The following is a 16,136-nucleotide window of genomic DNA, read 5'->3' on the forward strand; positions in this document are numbered from 1 at the left end:
CTCCTCAAAAGTTCGACAAATTTGCCAAACTGTTGATTAACTTTGGTATTCTGCAGCCGCCTCGGGAAGGGAACCGTGATTGGTATCTCGAGTCCCTTGTTTCTCGCTTCCAATGTATCTTCCGGTGCAAGTTCTGTATCCTTTGGACGCTTCTTACCTCTCGAACGAGGTCTTTCCGGTGATATCTCACTTAAACGAGCACTAGCAGGCTCTCGAATAAGCTTCCCATCATCAATACTACTCGATTGGCCAAATTGCTCACTCGATCGAGCTGTTTTTTCATCACTGTCAGTCGATCGAGCACAATTTCCACTCGATCGACCAACTCCACTTTCTGCTTCAGTCGATCGAGTACAATTTCCACTCGATCGACCAACATGCTCTTCCTGTTCACTCGATCGAGTGGAAAAACCACTCGATCAAGGACTTCCATCTTCGACTCTACTCGATAAAACACCAGATTTCAGTCGATCGAGTAATTCCTTTGTCGTGAGCCCTTTTCTCTTATCAGAACACTGATCATCACCAGTTATAGCTTCCCTTGGGTCTGATTTCAACACTTCCGGTCCCTCATAAGAAAGACCGCTTCTCAATTCTATCAGGTTTACCGTCTCATGTGGGTTCTTCTCATTTTGAGTCGGTAAATGACCCTTCTTTCTGGAGCATTGATTTGCAGCAAGTTGGGCAACTTGAGTCTCAAGTGCCTTAAATGATGCGTCCTTCTGTTGATTTTGTTGATCATTTAGCTGCAATTGCTTTGAAATGGACTGCAACATAGACTTTAGCTCACCCATTTCACTCACCCCACTAGAAGATGATGCACCTTGGTTAGGAGGGTTGAAAGAAGGAGGCTTCTGAAAGCCTTGTTGATTCTTGTGTGGAGGAATATACGGCTACTGCTGATGCGGAGGAGCGGTAGGATTGAGTACATTCTGACTAGTCCACCTCAAATTGGGGTGGACATTCGGCTCGTAATAATCGTTGTTCCGCCCGTAGTGTTGGAAGGCAAAGACATGACTCATAGGAATTGGGACAATTATCAAACATGCCCCCTCTCCTCCACATCTCTTGCACGGTGAAGGGACTGTCAGTAACGGCATTTACATGGTAAATTCCTCCCTTCGAGGCTACTCCCAGCTCATATTTATCAAATCGGGCCGTAAGAGCCTCTAAAGCGCCTGATGAAGGAGATTCGGCACTCCTCCTTTGATTTCCTCTCGAGTTCCCATATTCAGCTTTATGGATGGCCAAATCATCTATGATCTTCCACCCCTTAGTCTCTCCTAGATTCTCAGCAAACCGGCCACTAGCTGCAGCATCCAAAATAGCCCTCTGATCGTCGTACAGCCCATTATAGAACTGATTACAAAGACTCCACTTCTCGAACCCATGATGCGGAATGGTTCGCACCAACTTCTTGAAGCGGACCCATGCCTCATGAAAGTTCTCGTCAGGCCCTTGCTTAAAGCTCGTGATCTGAGCTCTAATTGCATTAGTCTTTGAAGCAGAGAAGTACTTCTTATAGAACGCCAAAGCCAACGAATTCCAGTCAGTTATCCCATGAGCAGTCCGGTCCAGATCCCTATACCACTCCCTTGCAGCATCTCGGAGTGAGAAAATGAACATGGTTTCTTTTATCTGATCTTGAGTCAAACCGGATGGTGGGGGTATTGAGCAGCAGTAGTCAATAAAAGTCTCCATGTGCTTAGCTACATCTTCATTTGCAGCTCCCCCGAATTGGTTCCTCTCAACCATATTAATGTAAGAGGGCTTTGGCTCAAATTTCCTAGCATCGCCTGGTAATTCGAACCCTTTATAAAGATTTGCAGCTGTCGGTTCAGAATGACTAGCTATACTCGCTTCCTCGGCCATAGCTGGAAAATCTGGAGAAGTGACTGTTTCAGCTGATGAATTGGAAACTGGAGATGAAGGTGGACCTTCCTCGAAAAGCTTGTTCTCGTAAAAGCTTGACAGAGTACTTAGCTCTTCCTCTGTCGGTAATACCCTTTGTGATCGCCTCAACTCGCGCAGAGATTTCTCAAGCTCAGGATTATAAGGCAATAATTCACCGCCCTGTGACCTGCGCATAAGAGGAAACTACAACCAGGATATAAGAATAGTCTAAGGAATGGGTGTTCCTTAAACTGAAAAAGGACTAAAAATAAAACAACTAATAAATTGAACAGTTGCCTCCCCGGCAACGGCGCCAAAATTTGACACGGCTATCGCAACCCTATCAAAGATAAAACCCAACGGTCTCAACTAAAATGTAGTAGAGGCAAATGAGTATCGAATCCACGGGGAGGTAATGTAATTATAGTTGTCTAATCCTAGTCCTACGAATAACAAATGGGGTTGTTTAAATTTGGTTCTAAACTACGAAGTTTGAAAGGAAGAGAAATAAAATAAGGAGCAGTAAAGACAATAAAATATGATTAAACTATCAAGAAGAGAGGTACATGTCGGGAATTCGGTTCACTACGGTAGTCCAGTGACTCATTTGTAAATGATTGAGATTTAACTAGATGTGAGACGGATGTTAAAAGGTCCTTTCGGTCCACTTTCTATCCTAAAATACCACTAACTTAACTTTCGTCCTCATTAGGGTAGTCTACTGTTTATAGCAGGCCTATTTAGTCCAATCTTTCGATCCAGGATTAATTTTAGCCATATTAAAGGGTGACATAGAAGCGTGCACTCAACTAGGTCGGAAATTACAGTTAGATTGCTATAGTGACAGAGTCTCATAATTAATTCATCTAATTCATTCACTACAACGTCACATTTCTACCGCAGATCCCCTAATCCCAACATGAAAGGGGTTTAGCTACTCATATTCTTAATTAAACTAACAACAATTAACTTTCCAGCAGTAAACATAATGAATAAACAATAAATTGCAATAAGGGAAATTAGGGTAGAAACTAATTATAACGAAAGTGAAGAATTAAAGCAATAAAAGATCAATTATTATTAAAGTAAGAGGAAGGAATTACAATCCAAGCGAATTCGGCGTAAAGAACACGAAATCCGAGTAAAAGCAATCCCGAAGTAAAGTAACAGTAGAACAAGAAAAGCAACGTAATAGTGTTTTACAGTAGAGAGTTTGATAGTATGAAAGATAATCTTAATTAACCTAGTAAAGCGTGCTTAAATAGCAAAGCAAAAGAGTTTAGCGAAATAAAACTTCACGCGGGCTAATTAAAGCCCAAACCCATCAAAACCACTCGATCGAGTGGATTAAAACCACTCGATCGACCAACTCTCAGCCAAAACAGCTCGATCGACTGAAAAGCTACTCGATCGAGCAGCAGCTCTTGTTGCAAGCTAAAGGTCGAGTGAAAAATCACTCGATCGATCATCAGAGGGAGCAAAAACCACTCGATCGAGCGGTAAACTGCTCGATCGAGTAACTGTATCTCCATTTCATCTCATGTCCGCGTCTAAGTGCCTCGTAATGCGTGCCGCGACGCTTCCAAATGCAGTATCTCACTCTGGACAATCCCGTCTCCTCTAAATGCATGCAAAAAGGACGAAAAAGGGTACGATTCCACTACTTTCGCGTTCATTTCTACAAAATGGACAAAACGAACCAAAGTAGCCAATTCGGGGCAAAATATCATAAAAACAATATGAAAATGCATAGAAATACGTGCTGAAATAGGCTAAAAAGACTATACATTAGGCACGTATCAATAAGACTTCTTATTTGACGCTATTATCATGTGGATTTATCTCCATAAATCTGGATATTAAAGATGTATTATATATATATATATATATATATATATATATATATATATATATATATATATATATATATATCTCCAAGTCTTAAATCATTCGCAATGATCAATACGTCATCCACATATTAGACTAATTAAAATCTCCGTAACTCCCACTAAACTTCATGTATAAACACAACTTCTCAACTTATCGAGAAAAGTTTTATAACATGATCAAAACATTGATTCTAACTCATTGATGTCCTACTTAAGACAATCTCTTAAGTTGCACATTATCTTAGGATTGTAAGAATCTATAAAACTCATGACATGTATTGAATACAGTCCTTCTAATTGAAGAAGTGGGCTTTAGATTCACTCGTTATATGTATATCATCATAATGAAATACAATCCCTAAGAAGATACGAATAGTGCAAAACACTTTGCAACTAATCAAGCTTTGATATCTCTCTTTGATATCCAACAATTCCACTCGGAATTTATTTCGGATTTTCATGGCTCTAAGCCTTGTATTGAGTTGTGACTTAAACACTGTCATGTAAGTCATATATATTCATTACTTTCCAGAAGTAACTTGAATCAAACAATTGTTTTGTAAGTTGTAAGCTCTTTACTTTAAAAGTAACACTAATTCATCATCTTCAACAAGTGATGACTTTAACCTCCTAGGTTTTGAAGTGATAACGTCTTACACAAAACGTCTCATGTAGCCAAGAAAGACCAGTTTCTTGCGACATAACATTCTTTTATGGCACTTGAATATTTTCTCCACAAAACGTCTCATGTAGACAAGAAAGACCAGTTTCTTGCGACATAACATTCTTTTGTGGCTCTTGAATATTTTGTCCCACTCTGTCTTCTAGAGATAAACTTGTATTCTATAAAGACAGCTTTACGAGCCACAATCCTGTTGTACTCGTGATTATTGTAAGGAAAAATGAGCATTTGTTTCTTGTGTAAACTTACAAACATGGTACTCTACCATTTCATATCTCATATGAATCGTTTAGATTTAGTGGAAAAACAATTTAGACAAAATGATAAAATCCCCAAAATTAGATCAAGTAACTCAAGTTAACTTGATTAAAGTCCAAACCCTATTGAATATCGTTTGATTTCTTTATCCAACCACACATTATCCCATAATGTGTGCTAAGAGATATTAACTTGTGATACTATATCACATTTCCTTTCACTTATATCAAGGTCTTCACTTAGATAATCCCATCACGACTAAATCGTGATTCCTGGAATTCTTTGAACTTGTTCAAATATTTCTCTATTTACCTTATTAAGTGAACACATTAGCGTCAACTTAAATCGTTGGTAAAAGAAAAAGATCAACCTGTTCTGGATCAATGATTTACAACCTCGATCCCCTTTTAAACCAAAAGGCACGAGACATCTTGCTTTGAATACAAGATACGCATATTCCATAAGATTAACAATCTAATGGTTTCAAGAGTACTCGATGACTCTTTGCGTTCATCATTCCAGAATTTAAGGTTTAATCTTGGGTTACCAATTTGAGTGTTGCATCATCTACATGATATATCATTCTAGTTTGGTTTAGAATATAATAACCTTGATAATGGGCTAGCCATACATCAAATCATGGTGTATAGGGTCACAAAAGTGAAATCTCTTTTGTATCTTTAACAGGTTTATATTCTTATTTGGAGTTTATTCACTTAATCGTCATAATTAAGGTCAACTATAAACCCAAAACTAGATTGAGTACACAAGGACTCTATCTCTCGACATCATTATTGCTAGTCGTCATATTCTAATCATCCTATGTATCAAACACAATGATGAAAACCACCATTGGTTTCTAATATTGACGAAGTAGTACTAGCAAAATTTATGTCAATCAAATAAACATTTATAGAAGAAAGTCTCATTATATGTCCCACAACTAATTTGCTTATTGTTTAATAATTTGGGGTAGTTTCCTTTCTAGTGTCAAACACTTCGAAAAGGAAACTTTATCGATTGGAATTGATAGGTTTAGTCTTTACTTTTACCTTTGTCTTGTCAATTCCATTCTAATATTTACTTCTTGAAATTCGTCCTTTTCCTAACGGTTTAAGAGAATGCCCCCACTCATTTCAATGAGTCTTTGCTTAGAGAAGCATAATTGAATTTCATGAAGACTACTCTTCAATTCATTTGTTTAGTCTTAAAACTTTCATTGACGTGGTTGCGGTATTTTAGTCAATTTTGATTTCCAACAAATCTAGTTACCAAAATGATGTAACGTTTCAAAGTACTTAACACAATTAAGCATATGAGAAACAATCCATTGTAAGTAGATGTGTTAGTCAAGAATCAAAAGCCTGTTTGATAATGAATAACTTTTATCTATACTCTTCACAAGAGATCCTTCCAATGGATAACACGAATTTTTAGAAGAAAAATTCAAGTTTTGTCTTTAGGTACGATGTTTTAATGGAGATTTGAATCAAAAACCAAAATGATATCGTATATGAATTGTGGTAAAGAAATAGAACAATATGATAACGGAATAGTGGAAAACTTAACATTCATCATTTTATTAATACTTGTAAATAACAAGTAAAGCATTTACATAGTGACCTCTACCCAACTATGATAAATATTTCCAAGATCCAAATTCATATTAACTTGGGCATCGGTAAAGCCGAATACAACCCTCATCAATATAACTCGGTGGATTAACTCTTTAATCGATTCTACTTTTAGAACTCTTGGTCGATAAAATTACATTAATATTTATCTTTAGCCCGGAACACATGCAACTACGGTCACGAATACTTCCGTTGAGCTCAATCCAAATTTCGAATAAATGTGTCCATGATCCAAATCCACATCAATTTGGGCACGGTAGGGCCGATTCATCCCTCATCAACATGAATTCGGTGGATAGACATTTATCACCCACTTCCCCTACGTAACAAGGTTTGTACTCCGGTAGGGCCGAGTGCACTCCCTCATGAAATAGGTTTTCATGGTTTCTACTTTTTGGTAAGGCTAAGTCTCAATTGTTTATTTTAGCGAGAGGTCATGTCAATTTATTATCTATCACGTTTTAAGTGAACTAAAGTGGTGAACTACGATAATTGTAATTGACACGGTCGATAAACTCGATTTAAAATGATAATGCATGTTTTAGTTATGGCGATTTAGCGATGCATGCAACATATAAATAAAATGCAAAGCATAAATAAAATCCTAGTATGGCCTTCCTAAAATAGTAAATCTAATAGACTATTACAGATTCGGAAACCAACTCCTTTGGTCCCTTGAACTTCGGTCTTGGCACGCATTTCAAGGCAACATTCTTCGATGAATCGCCTTCTCGAGTGGCACCGTCTTCAAAGAACTCCGGAATAAATAAATTACATAATAAATTACATAATTTCCTATTATACATTTGTAATTAAAATAAAAATAAATCTATTAAATTACAAAACGGTGATACGAGATCATAATAATTACAACCGAATCGATATTCCCATACATTTCGGGTAATATCAATTAAAACTAAGGCCATACTAAGTAAAATTACATAATTCAAAAATTACATAAAATTAAAAATATGACAATCATAAATAAAATGAAGCATTATAATATGTATGAACATGCCCAATTTTATGCTAAATCGCCTTTAAGGAGCCAATATCGTATATTAATCGGTTTTTACGGATTTGCGTGATTTAACCTTTTAAATCATAATATGTCACATAAACTCATATTTATGTTCAAGTTAATTATCCTAACACACTTTAGGGCTCAAAATTTAGTCTTCACTAACACTTTGACAATAATTCAACTTGATTTCTTAATATTGTTCATAAATGGACCCAAAAATACAAAAAAAAAGCTATAAACTTCAAATTAAATTATAAAAATTTCAAATAACGAAATTTGAAATTTAAACTCATGAACATTCTGGAAAAATACCATGACACTCATAATGTTCAAAACTTAGGTTAAAAATTTCGAAAATTTATCGAGAAAAACAATGTTGCGGTTTATCGATTTTAACAATTATGACCATAAAAATATGAGAAAAATTATTTTTATCAACTTTTCACTTTTGGATCTGAAATATATGATAAAATACAACATGTGACGTTTTTCCTTTAGTCATGAAGTATGTATTAGCATGATTACTAATTAAAGTCACTATTTATGTGATTTTTCATCAAAATTTCATAAATCATGCATAAAGACTTCATTACAGCCAAATATTTTACACACATCTTGTAAAATTGCATGTGACAACATACTAAATTTCCATGACCAGATTCGAAATATAACTCATTTTAACCTATTTTCCCATTTAAATACGATTTTAACTTGAAAAATCCAAATTTCGAGCATAACAACTCATTTTGTCATGAAATTTACAGGTCATCAGTAGATAATATATGTGAAAACATATCCAAAAATCACTGAAAAAATCAAAGTTTAGCTATTTGTCGTCCAAAAATGACATTTTTATCATAAAAATCACATTTTAATGCCATTATAATATAAAATGAACAATAAAATCCATAAATAAACCAAAATATCCTAAATACATTTTAGGACCAGAAACTTTAACATGCAAATAAATTTTGTTATATTTCATAATAAACACAAATTTATAAGTTTTGTTTGTTAATCTTATAACTCGGAAAAACAATAACCGATTTGCATGCAAACAACCTAAGGCTCATGATACCGCTTGTTAAAATTATTAATCTCATTAATTTAACATATTCATATATGTTCAAATTTATTTAGTCATAAAATAAATTCTAGATCTTATGCATGCAAACATAATTAAAATAAGAGAAGAAATCATCACTTCTTACTATTGTAGTTTCGGATTTTGGGCACAAGTAAGATCTCCTTCTTACTTGTTCTTGAGCTTCCTTATAATGGATGAACAAAGGATCCAAAATAGAATCCCTCCCAAAAGCTTATACCCAAGGAATACCCTTGAAGACTAAAAATAATATGATCTAGTATTAGGATTAGTCTTACATAAAAATTGAACACAAATAAATATTTGTCCTCTTAATTTTGGTATAAAGAGGTGAGCAGATTTTGAGTTTTATTTCTCTAAGTTTCTTAGAAATTAGAGAGTTTTTCTTATCTATCTCTTTCTTACTCTAAAAATTATAGGTTTTGAATGAATAAATGATGAGAAGAAAAGACTCCTCTTTTCTTTTGCATGGAGCCGGGTAGGAGGAGGAGAAAAGGGTCAATGCATGGTCATCTCCCTTCTCTAAAATTTCTTACATCCTCTTACACAAAAGCATGCCTAATCTATTTTATTGATTTTGTTAATTTAACAATTAAAATAACAAAATCAAAAGTACCCATGCTCTCCCATTTTCAAAGTCCATTTTATCATAAAATGGGTTTCCATTTTAACCTTGTCAATTGTCAATTGTAATATTTGTGTGATATGTTACATGCACAAGGTCACTTAAGTGATAATGTAATTTTTAACTAATTAAAAACCATTATTCAAAACAAACTATATTACAATAATTAACTTAGTAATTCACAATTACTTATACTAAAATGGGTCATATAATTATAATTCACAACAACTTGTTTTTATAATTAATCATTCATTCTAACTTTAATTGTTTCATAAACAAATATTTTCATCTAAGTAACAAAACAATTTTTTAACTTAGACCGTATCTAATTTAATCGAATTATAATAAGACACGTTAAATTTACTCACAAAATCGTCCGTCAATTTTTAAGTAATTTAATCAACCCACATCGGCATACGATTAATTTAATAATCAATTAAGAGCATTTCCCTATAGGTATGACCTAAGGGGATCAACTGATCACCATCGTCGCATGGCAGTAATGTCAAACTCTAGTCAGCCAATCATTACCGATATGTGTGGACCAGTTGACTGTAAATAATTACATCCCACATGTATTCTTAAAATGAGATTTAAACATGTGATCATCATGATCGACAGTTGTGATCGCATTATTGTCGGAGGACACTTATTCCAACACAAAACACGAACTTCCCCAAACCAGCCTGAAAACTGTGGAAGTGAGTAGACCAGTAGCTACTCGTCAGTCTCGTCCGTCACGTCCTCCACCGTCACCGTGTAATCCGGGTCTCTCTCCTACTCCCTCCTTCTCACCTCCTCAGCCTAAGTCCTCGCTGCCTCCTCAGTTGTGCCCTCCTCCTCGTCACTGGCTGGCTGTGGGTACCCCTCAGCTGGGTACCGGTAAAAAGATGGTTGTGGCCAACCCTCAGGAACGGGACGTCGTCGCATCATGTGATACTCGTATATAGGGAACAAAGTGAGGGCTATGTCCCGCTCCATACGAGCCTGCCTGCTAAGAAGCTCAAGCAACAAACTGTCACGACGCCCTTGGTCAAGGACCGCGAACGCCTCAAAAGGTGGAGGAGGAAAAAAATTAGCCCGGTAAACTGGTTGTGTCTGGTCGGGCGCAGGAGTAGGAGTAGGAGTAGGGATCGGGGTAGGAATGGCCGTGGAAGTCTGGCCACCTGTAGAAGGTGTGGATCCCTCTCCGGTCTCAGGTCTCTTCCGCTTCTTAGAAGCGGACATAGTACGAAGTGGTCCAAGTGGGAGGTTGTACATGGGTAGAGGTGGAGGTATCCTACCCTTAACAGTGGGCAGGGGAACGAGACGGGTCAGAGTGGTGCAAGGTAAGGGTACATACAAGGAACCACAAATCTTCCATGTCTGATAGTCAGAAGTAAGCCAAGTCATAGACAACATAGCTGCCAGATCAAGGTACCTGTCAGTGTCTAGGTGCTGTAAGTCACAGGGAAAGGGGGGAAGATAGAAAGGGCAAGGAAAGTGGCTATGCCACCACAAACAATGGTGCCCGTAGTCTTCTCCCACACAGTGTGAAAGTACTGAGTAGTCAAGTAAGCAATGTTAAGCACAAAGGGTCCCTCACTGTCAATGTTCATGTACCCACCAAGAATAGACAGCTCAATGTTGTTCACATTGTTAGGTTCTTTATGACCAAATATTTTCCCACCAATGAGACGCAAGAAATAACGGACCGGGGGTAGGTGAACCTGAGCGAGCTTGCGCTCCTCGTAGGTAGTCTGTGTCAAGGTCCTCCACAACTGGCTGATGACCTTCCTAGGGACGGCAGTGTCACCCGTAAAAGAAAGACCTAACCTAGTACCAAACTCCTCTAAAGTCCAAGAAATAGTCCGGTTAAATAACCGGAAAGAAACAGAGGCACAGGTCGGCTCAGTGGCGTAGGCGCCAGAAGAGAAGGTAATGGAGCTGAAAAACTCGAGGGTCAGCTCCTTGAAGGTCAAGGCACACATAGTAATCAGTTCGGTCATCCCCGCCCCTCTAAAAATCTCAAGTACAGGCTCATATATACCTAGCCTATCAAGTGACTTAAGACACAAAAATCTGGTAGACATAAAATCACAGCTTGCCAAAGCAAAGAAATGAGTACGATGAATAGCATTAACGAAGATTACCTCGGGATAGTCGGGGTGCGAGTCAAGTGAATCATCCACTCTGATGGTGACATGGCCAGCAGAAGATGTAGCTCGTCCGCGACCCCGGCCTCTAGTACCTGAAGAAGAAGCCCGTCTTCTGACGGAACGAGGTACTAAGGCTGCCCGGTAAGCAGCTGTGACAACTGGTGACCACGCAGCAGGGGTGGTAACCGTACCAGAAGTGCTAGTTGTGGCTGCAACAGTAGAAGCAGCAGAGACGGAAATAGAAGCAAAGCTAGCTGAAACAGAGACTCAAGCAGACACGGAGGTAGAAGCAGAGCTAACCGTGGCAGAAACGGAACTAACAGCAGTAACAGAAGTAGCACCAGCAGTAACAACAGGTAAAACAGGGGACGTAGCAGTGGTACTAACAGTAGGAACGACGGTGATGACAGCAGGGACCAACGTCTCAGTCGAGGACGGAACTACAGTCGAACTAGTCGAAGGTAATGAACTATTGTCCATCCTAATCAAGTAAGCAATGGGAAACAATAATCAATTAAACCAATTAACCACAATATCCCAATTTAATCGAAATTTTCAAATGAAACCGCAAACCTTATACCTTAATTACTCTATTATGTCGAAATAAAGCAATTAATCAACAAAAAGGTAAAGGCGAAACTTACTTGATGACGAAACCCACAAGACAAGCAAAAAAATCGACAAGAAAATGATGCAAATAGCGGAATTTCAATCGAAAACCACAAACCCTAATTCCCTTAATTGACCACGAAAAAGAACAAATTTGAAGGGGAAATCAGAGGGCTTTATTCGATATACTAGCAAGGATTAAAATGTGGGTGTTGGTTTGATAATGGGGCAAGAATTATGGAGGTTTTGGAGTTAATATCGCAAATAGAGAAAGCAAATGAAGGGGGAAAACAAAAGAATGAAAAATAAGAAGTTTAAGAGTTACTTCCTGCGTGTAATATTCAATTTCACTCGATCGAGTGATTTGAAATCACTCAATCGAGAAATATGGTCTTCATTCTTCTCGATCGAACAGAATTCTACTCGATCGAGAACTCCTCATTTTTGCTATTTCGATCGAGCAACTGAAAACCTCTCGATCGAACCTTTCCTCGGGCATTTCTATCGATCGAGTACAAAAAGTACTCGATCGAGTTCTTTTCTTCGTGCAACCCATCCCCGTGCGTCATTATCTCCCCAAACTTGCATAAAAATACGCGAAAATACATCCCGACAATACCAAATCACACAATACGCAGTCTATAGTCGATATTTGCTATGCTAATTAAACTAAAGTCTAGCAGTCCTAAAAATGCAATAAAGAAGTTCAACGGAAATTTAAAGTTTTACAATTTGTTACAACGGGGCATTCCCCGCTTAATTCCCAAAACATTTCAGTAGCACAAAGGAGGGCTTCTGACTGGAGGAGGTCCCCTCAGCATCTCGGACCGTCCTCTTCGATCTCCATGAACTTGAATTCGAACCAGTAGGGGGTGAGTAGTTGACGTCCACGTATGCACGAACTTTCTGCTTTCCTTTGTCTTTCCCATCAGCTTTGACATTGGCATCTCCATTTTGATTGACTTTAATCGCACTTTGACCGTTGACAACTTCAGCATTTATTTCATCTGTACTTGCAGTAAGGAAAACAGAAGAATGTTCCTCCTTTTCGCTCTCAGTCTGAGGCGGAGGGGTTACAATAGCAGGATAAAATTCAACATTCTCAGCCGAAGTGTCTATATCTGAGTCAGTAGAGGATAGGGCATTGCAAGGTTGAGCTTGCAACGAGATTTAGATTGATGAAAAATCAATTCTTCGCCTCCTACCTGAAACGTAAGTGTCTTACCCCCGACATCGATCACTGCGCGAGCAGTGAATAAAAATGGTCTCCCTAAAATAATAGGGGTATGAGTGTCTTCGGGAATATCAAGCACTACGAAGTCTACGGGAATAAAGAATCTCCCGATCTTGACAGGTATGTCCTCTATAACTCCTAACCGCCGTGATATACTATGATCGGCCATCTGCACGGTCATATTAGTGCAATTAAATTTGGTCAAACCAAGTCTCTTAGCGCGAGATAAAGGTAAAACGCTCACGCTAGCACCAAGATCACATAGCGCGTTGTCAATCAAATAGATTTCTATATGACACGGAATTGAGAACTACCCGGGTCTGACTGTTTAGATGGCAACTTATTTTGAACTAGGGCAGTCTCTACCTCAGTTTAAGCTACCATCTCATGATCTTTTATATGCCTCTTACGCGACAAAATTTCTTTCATAAACTTTAAGTAAGAGGGTACCTGAGACAGCAACTCGGCGAATGGAACAGTAACATGTAAGCTTTTCAGAAGCTCGGCAAATTTCCCGAATTGTTGATTGGCTTTGGTGCTCTACAATCGCCTTGGGAAGGGCACCGTAATAGGAATCTCGAGCCATTTGTTCCTCTCTTCCAACGTCTCAGCAGGTTCAAGTTCATTTTCACTCGATCGAGTCTTTTTACCTCTCGATTGAGTCTTTTCAGATGATATTTCACTCGATCGAGCAGTAACAGCCTCTCAATCGAGGTCCTCTATATGCACAGTGTTCGATCGAGGCTTATTTCCACTCGATCGAACAGATTCTTTAGCAATTTCACTTGATCGAGTGGTTTCAACCTCTCAATCTGTTCCTTGATTATCCAGACTACTCGATCGAGTAACAATTCCTTTCGATCGAGTGTTTTCAGCATATTTTCTACTCGATCGACCACCAGAAATCAGTCGATCGAGTATTTCTTTCGTGCTTGGCATATTTTCAGCAACAGATGACTGTTCATCCTCCAAAATAGCATCCCTCGGGTCTGAAATGTCCTTATCAGCAGACAACATTGGTCCTTCGTAAGAACGACCACTTCGCAAATTGATTAAGTTAATCGTCTTATGTGGATTCTTCTCAGATTGAGACGGCAGATGATCCGGTTTCCTCGTGGACTGATTGGCGGCGAGTTGAGGAACTTGAGTTTCAAGTGACTTAATGGATTCTTCCTTTTGTTGATCACTTAGTTGCAGCTGATTAGTCAATGATTGAATCATCGACTTTAACTCATTCAATTCACTTACCCCACTAGAAGATGAAGCTCCTTGGTGCGGTGGAGGAAAAGAAGGAGGCTTTTGGAAGCCTTGTTGAGCCTTGTGAGGTGGGACATAAGGTTGCTGCTACTGCGGTGGAGGAGTAGGATTAAGAACATTCTGACTTGTCCACCTCAAATTGGGATGGATTGCCCCTTGATTATTGTAATAATAAAAAAAATAAACCGAATTAAAACTAACAAAGAAGCTAGTGATAAGCAAGGTTGATCTCCACAGGGAGGCAAGATATCTGTTAAAGGTCCGTCTATTAGGTCACAAAATGGGGGGTTTGGTTATTATAATAAGAACCTCCTCCTTGCCTATATTGCTGAAAGGCAAGGACTTGTTCTTTCTCTGTCAGACAGTCAATAGCAGTATGACCGTCATTGCTCCCACATCTCTCACAAGTGACAGTTTCCTGTCTAGTCAACAGATGAACCGTCTGTTGATCACCAGCAGATTGCATCTCTAATCTGTCAAACCGAGCATTCATGGCTTCCAGCTGAGCAATGACCGCATTGTCAACCGAGTGCAGGGTCCGAATACCGTCCCTTGGGTTCCCATATTCAGCACAATGGGTCGCCATCTCCTTAATAATGCCCCATCCCTTATCGTCATCAATATTCTTTTGGAATCTCCCGTTAGATGAGGCATCGAGTATAGCTCTATGGTCATCGTATAACCCATTGTAGAATTGGTTGCACAAGAACCACTGATCAAAACCATGATGAGGAAAATACCTCACCAGCTTCTTGAACCGGCACCAAGCTTCATAGAAATTCTGGTCAGGTGCCTGCTTGAAACTAGTAATCTTACCCCTCAGCTGATTAGTGTGTTGTGGAGGGAAGTATCTTTTGTAGAAGGCAAGTGCAAGAGTCTCCCAGTTGGTGATACCAGCAGCAGTCCGGTCAAGATCAGTCAGCCACTCACGGGCTGTGTTAGTCAGAGAAAAAGGAAAAAGCACTTCCTTTATCTTGTCTTGAGTTACTCCCTTAGTAGCGGGAATAGTGGAGCAGTACTCAGTAAAGACTTCTATATGCTTGCGCGGATCTTCACCCGCCACACCTCTATAAAGATTTCTTTCCACCAGGTTTATATAAGACGGACGGATATCAAAAGTGTTACCGTCCTCCGTCGCGAGCTAGAAACCTTTAGAAATCGAGGCAACAATGGGCTCTGAGTGACTTGCTATGTTAGGCATCTTTACTGGCTTGTTAGCAGAAATGAGATTGTCTTCTTCACAAGACGGGTCTTCTGCGAATAAGAAGTGTTGTAGCTCGGGCTCGAAAGTACTCAAGTCTTCCTTTAGAATTTCTCTTTGCAGACGAAGTCTATGCCGAAATAGTCTTTCTGGCTCAGGATTAGCTGGAACTAAATCCGACCTGTTTGACCTGGGCATACACAGTACTGAAAGAATTAAGTGAGAACTATCTCAAGGAATAAAAATTCCCTGAGACGGATAAAAATAAACGAAAATAAAAACAGATAGGGCTATTGCCTCCCCGACAACGGCGCCAAAATTTGATACTGTCGTTTTCGTACCAAAAATAAACCTAATTAAAACTAACAAAGAAGCTAGTGATAAGCAGGGTCGATCTCCACAGGGAGGCAAGATATCTGTTAAAGGTTCGTCTATTAGGTCACAAAATGGGGGGTTTGATTATTGATTTCTAAACTAAACAAGGATTAAAGGAAAGAGAAATTAATTAAGAACGATAAAAGTGAGAGAATTATAAATAAGATGATCAAATAGAGAAAGCATGCCAGGATTTCGGTTCACCATGGTAG

General features: G+C 38.6%; 1 non-coding gene across 1 annotated transcript; it reads left to right on the plus strand.

Annotated features, from left to right (window-relative positions):
- Positions 1-15,067: 15,067 nt before the first annotated feature.
- On the plus strand, positions 15,068-15,173 carry LOC141638616 (small nucleolar RNA R71). Its single transcript, XR_012542161.1, has one exon. It is a non-coding gene; the product is annotated as a small nucleolar RNA R71 (small nucleolar RNA).
- The last annotated feature ends 963 nt before the right edge of the window (positions 15,174-16,136 follow it).

This window comes from Silene latifolia, unplaced genomic scaffold (assembly GCF_048544455.1).
Source record: "Silene latifolia isolate original U9 population unplaced genomic scaffold, ASM4854445v1 scaffold_20.1, whole genome shotgun sequence".
Lineage (NCBI taxonomy): Eukaryota > Viridiplantae > Streptophyta > Magnoliopsida > Caryophyllales > Caryophyllaceae > Silene > Silene latifolia.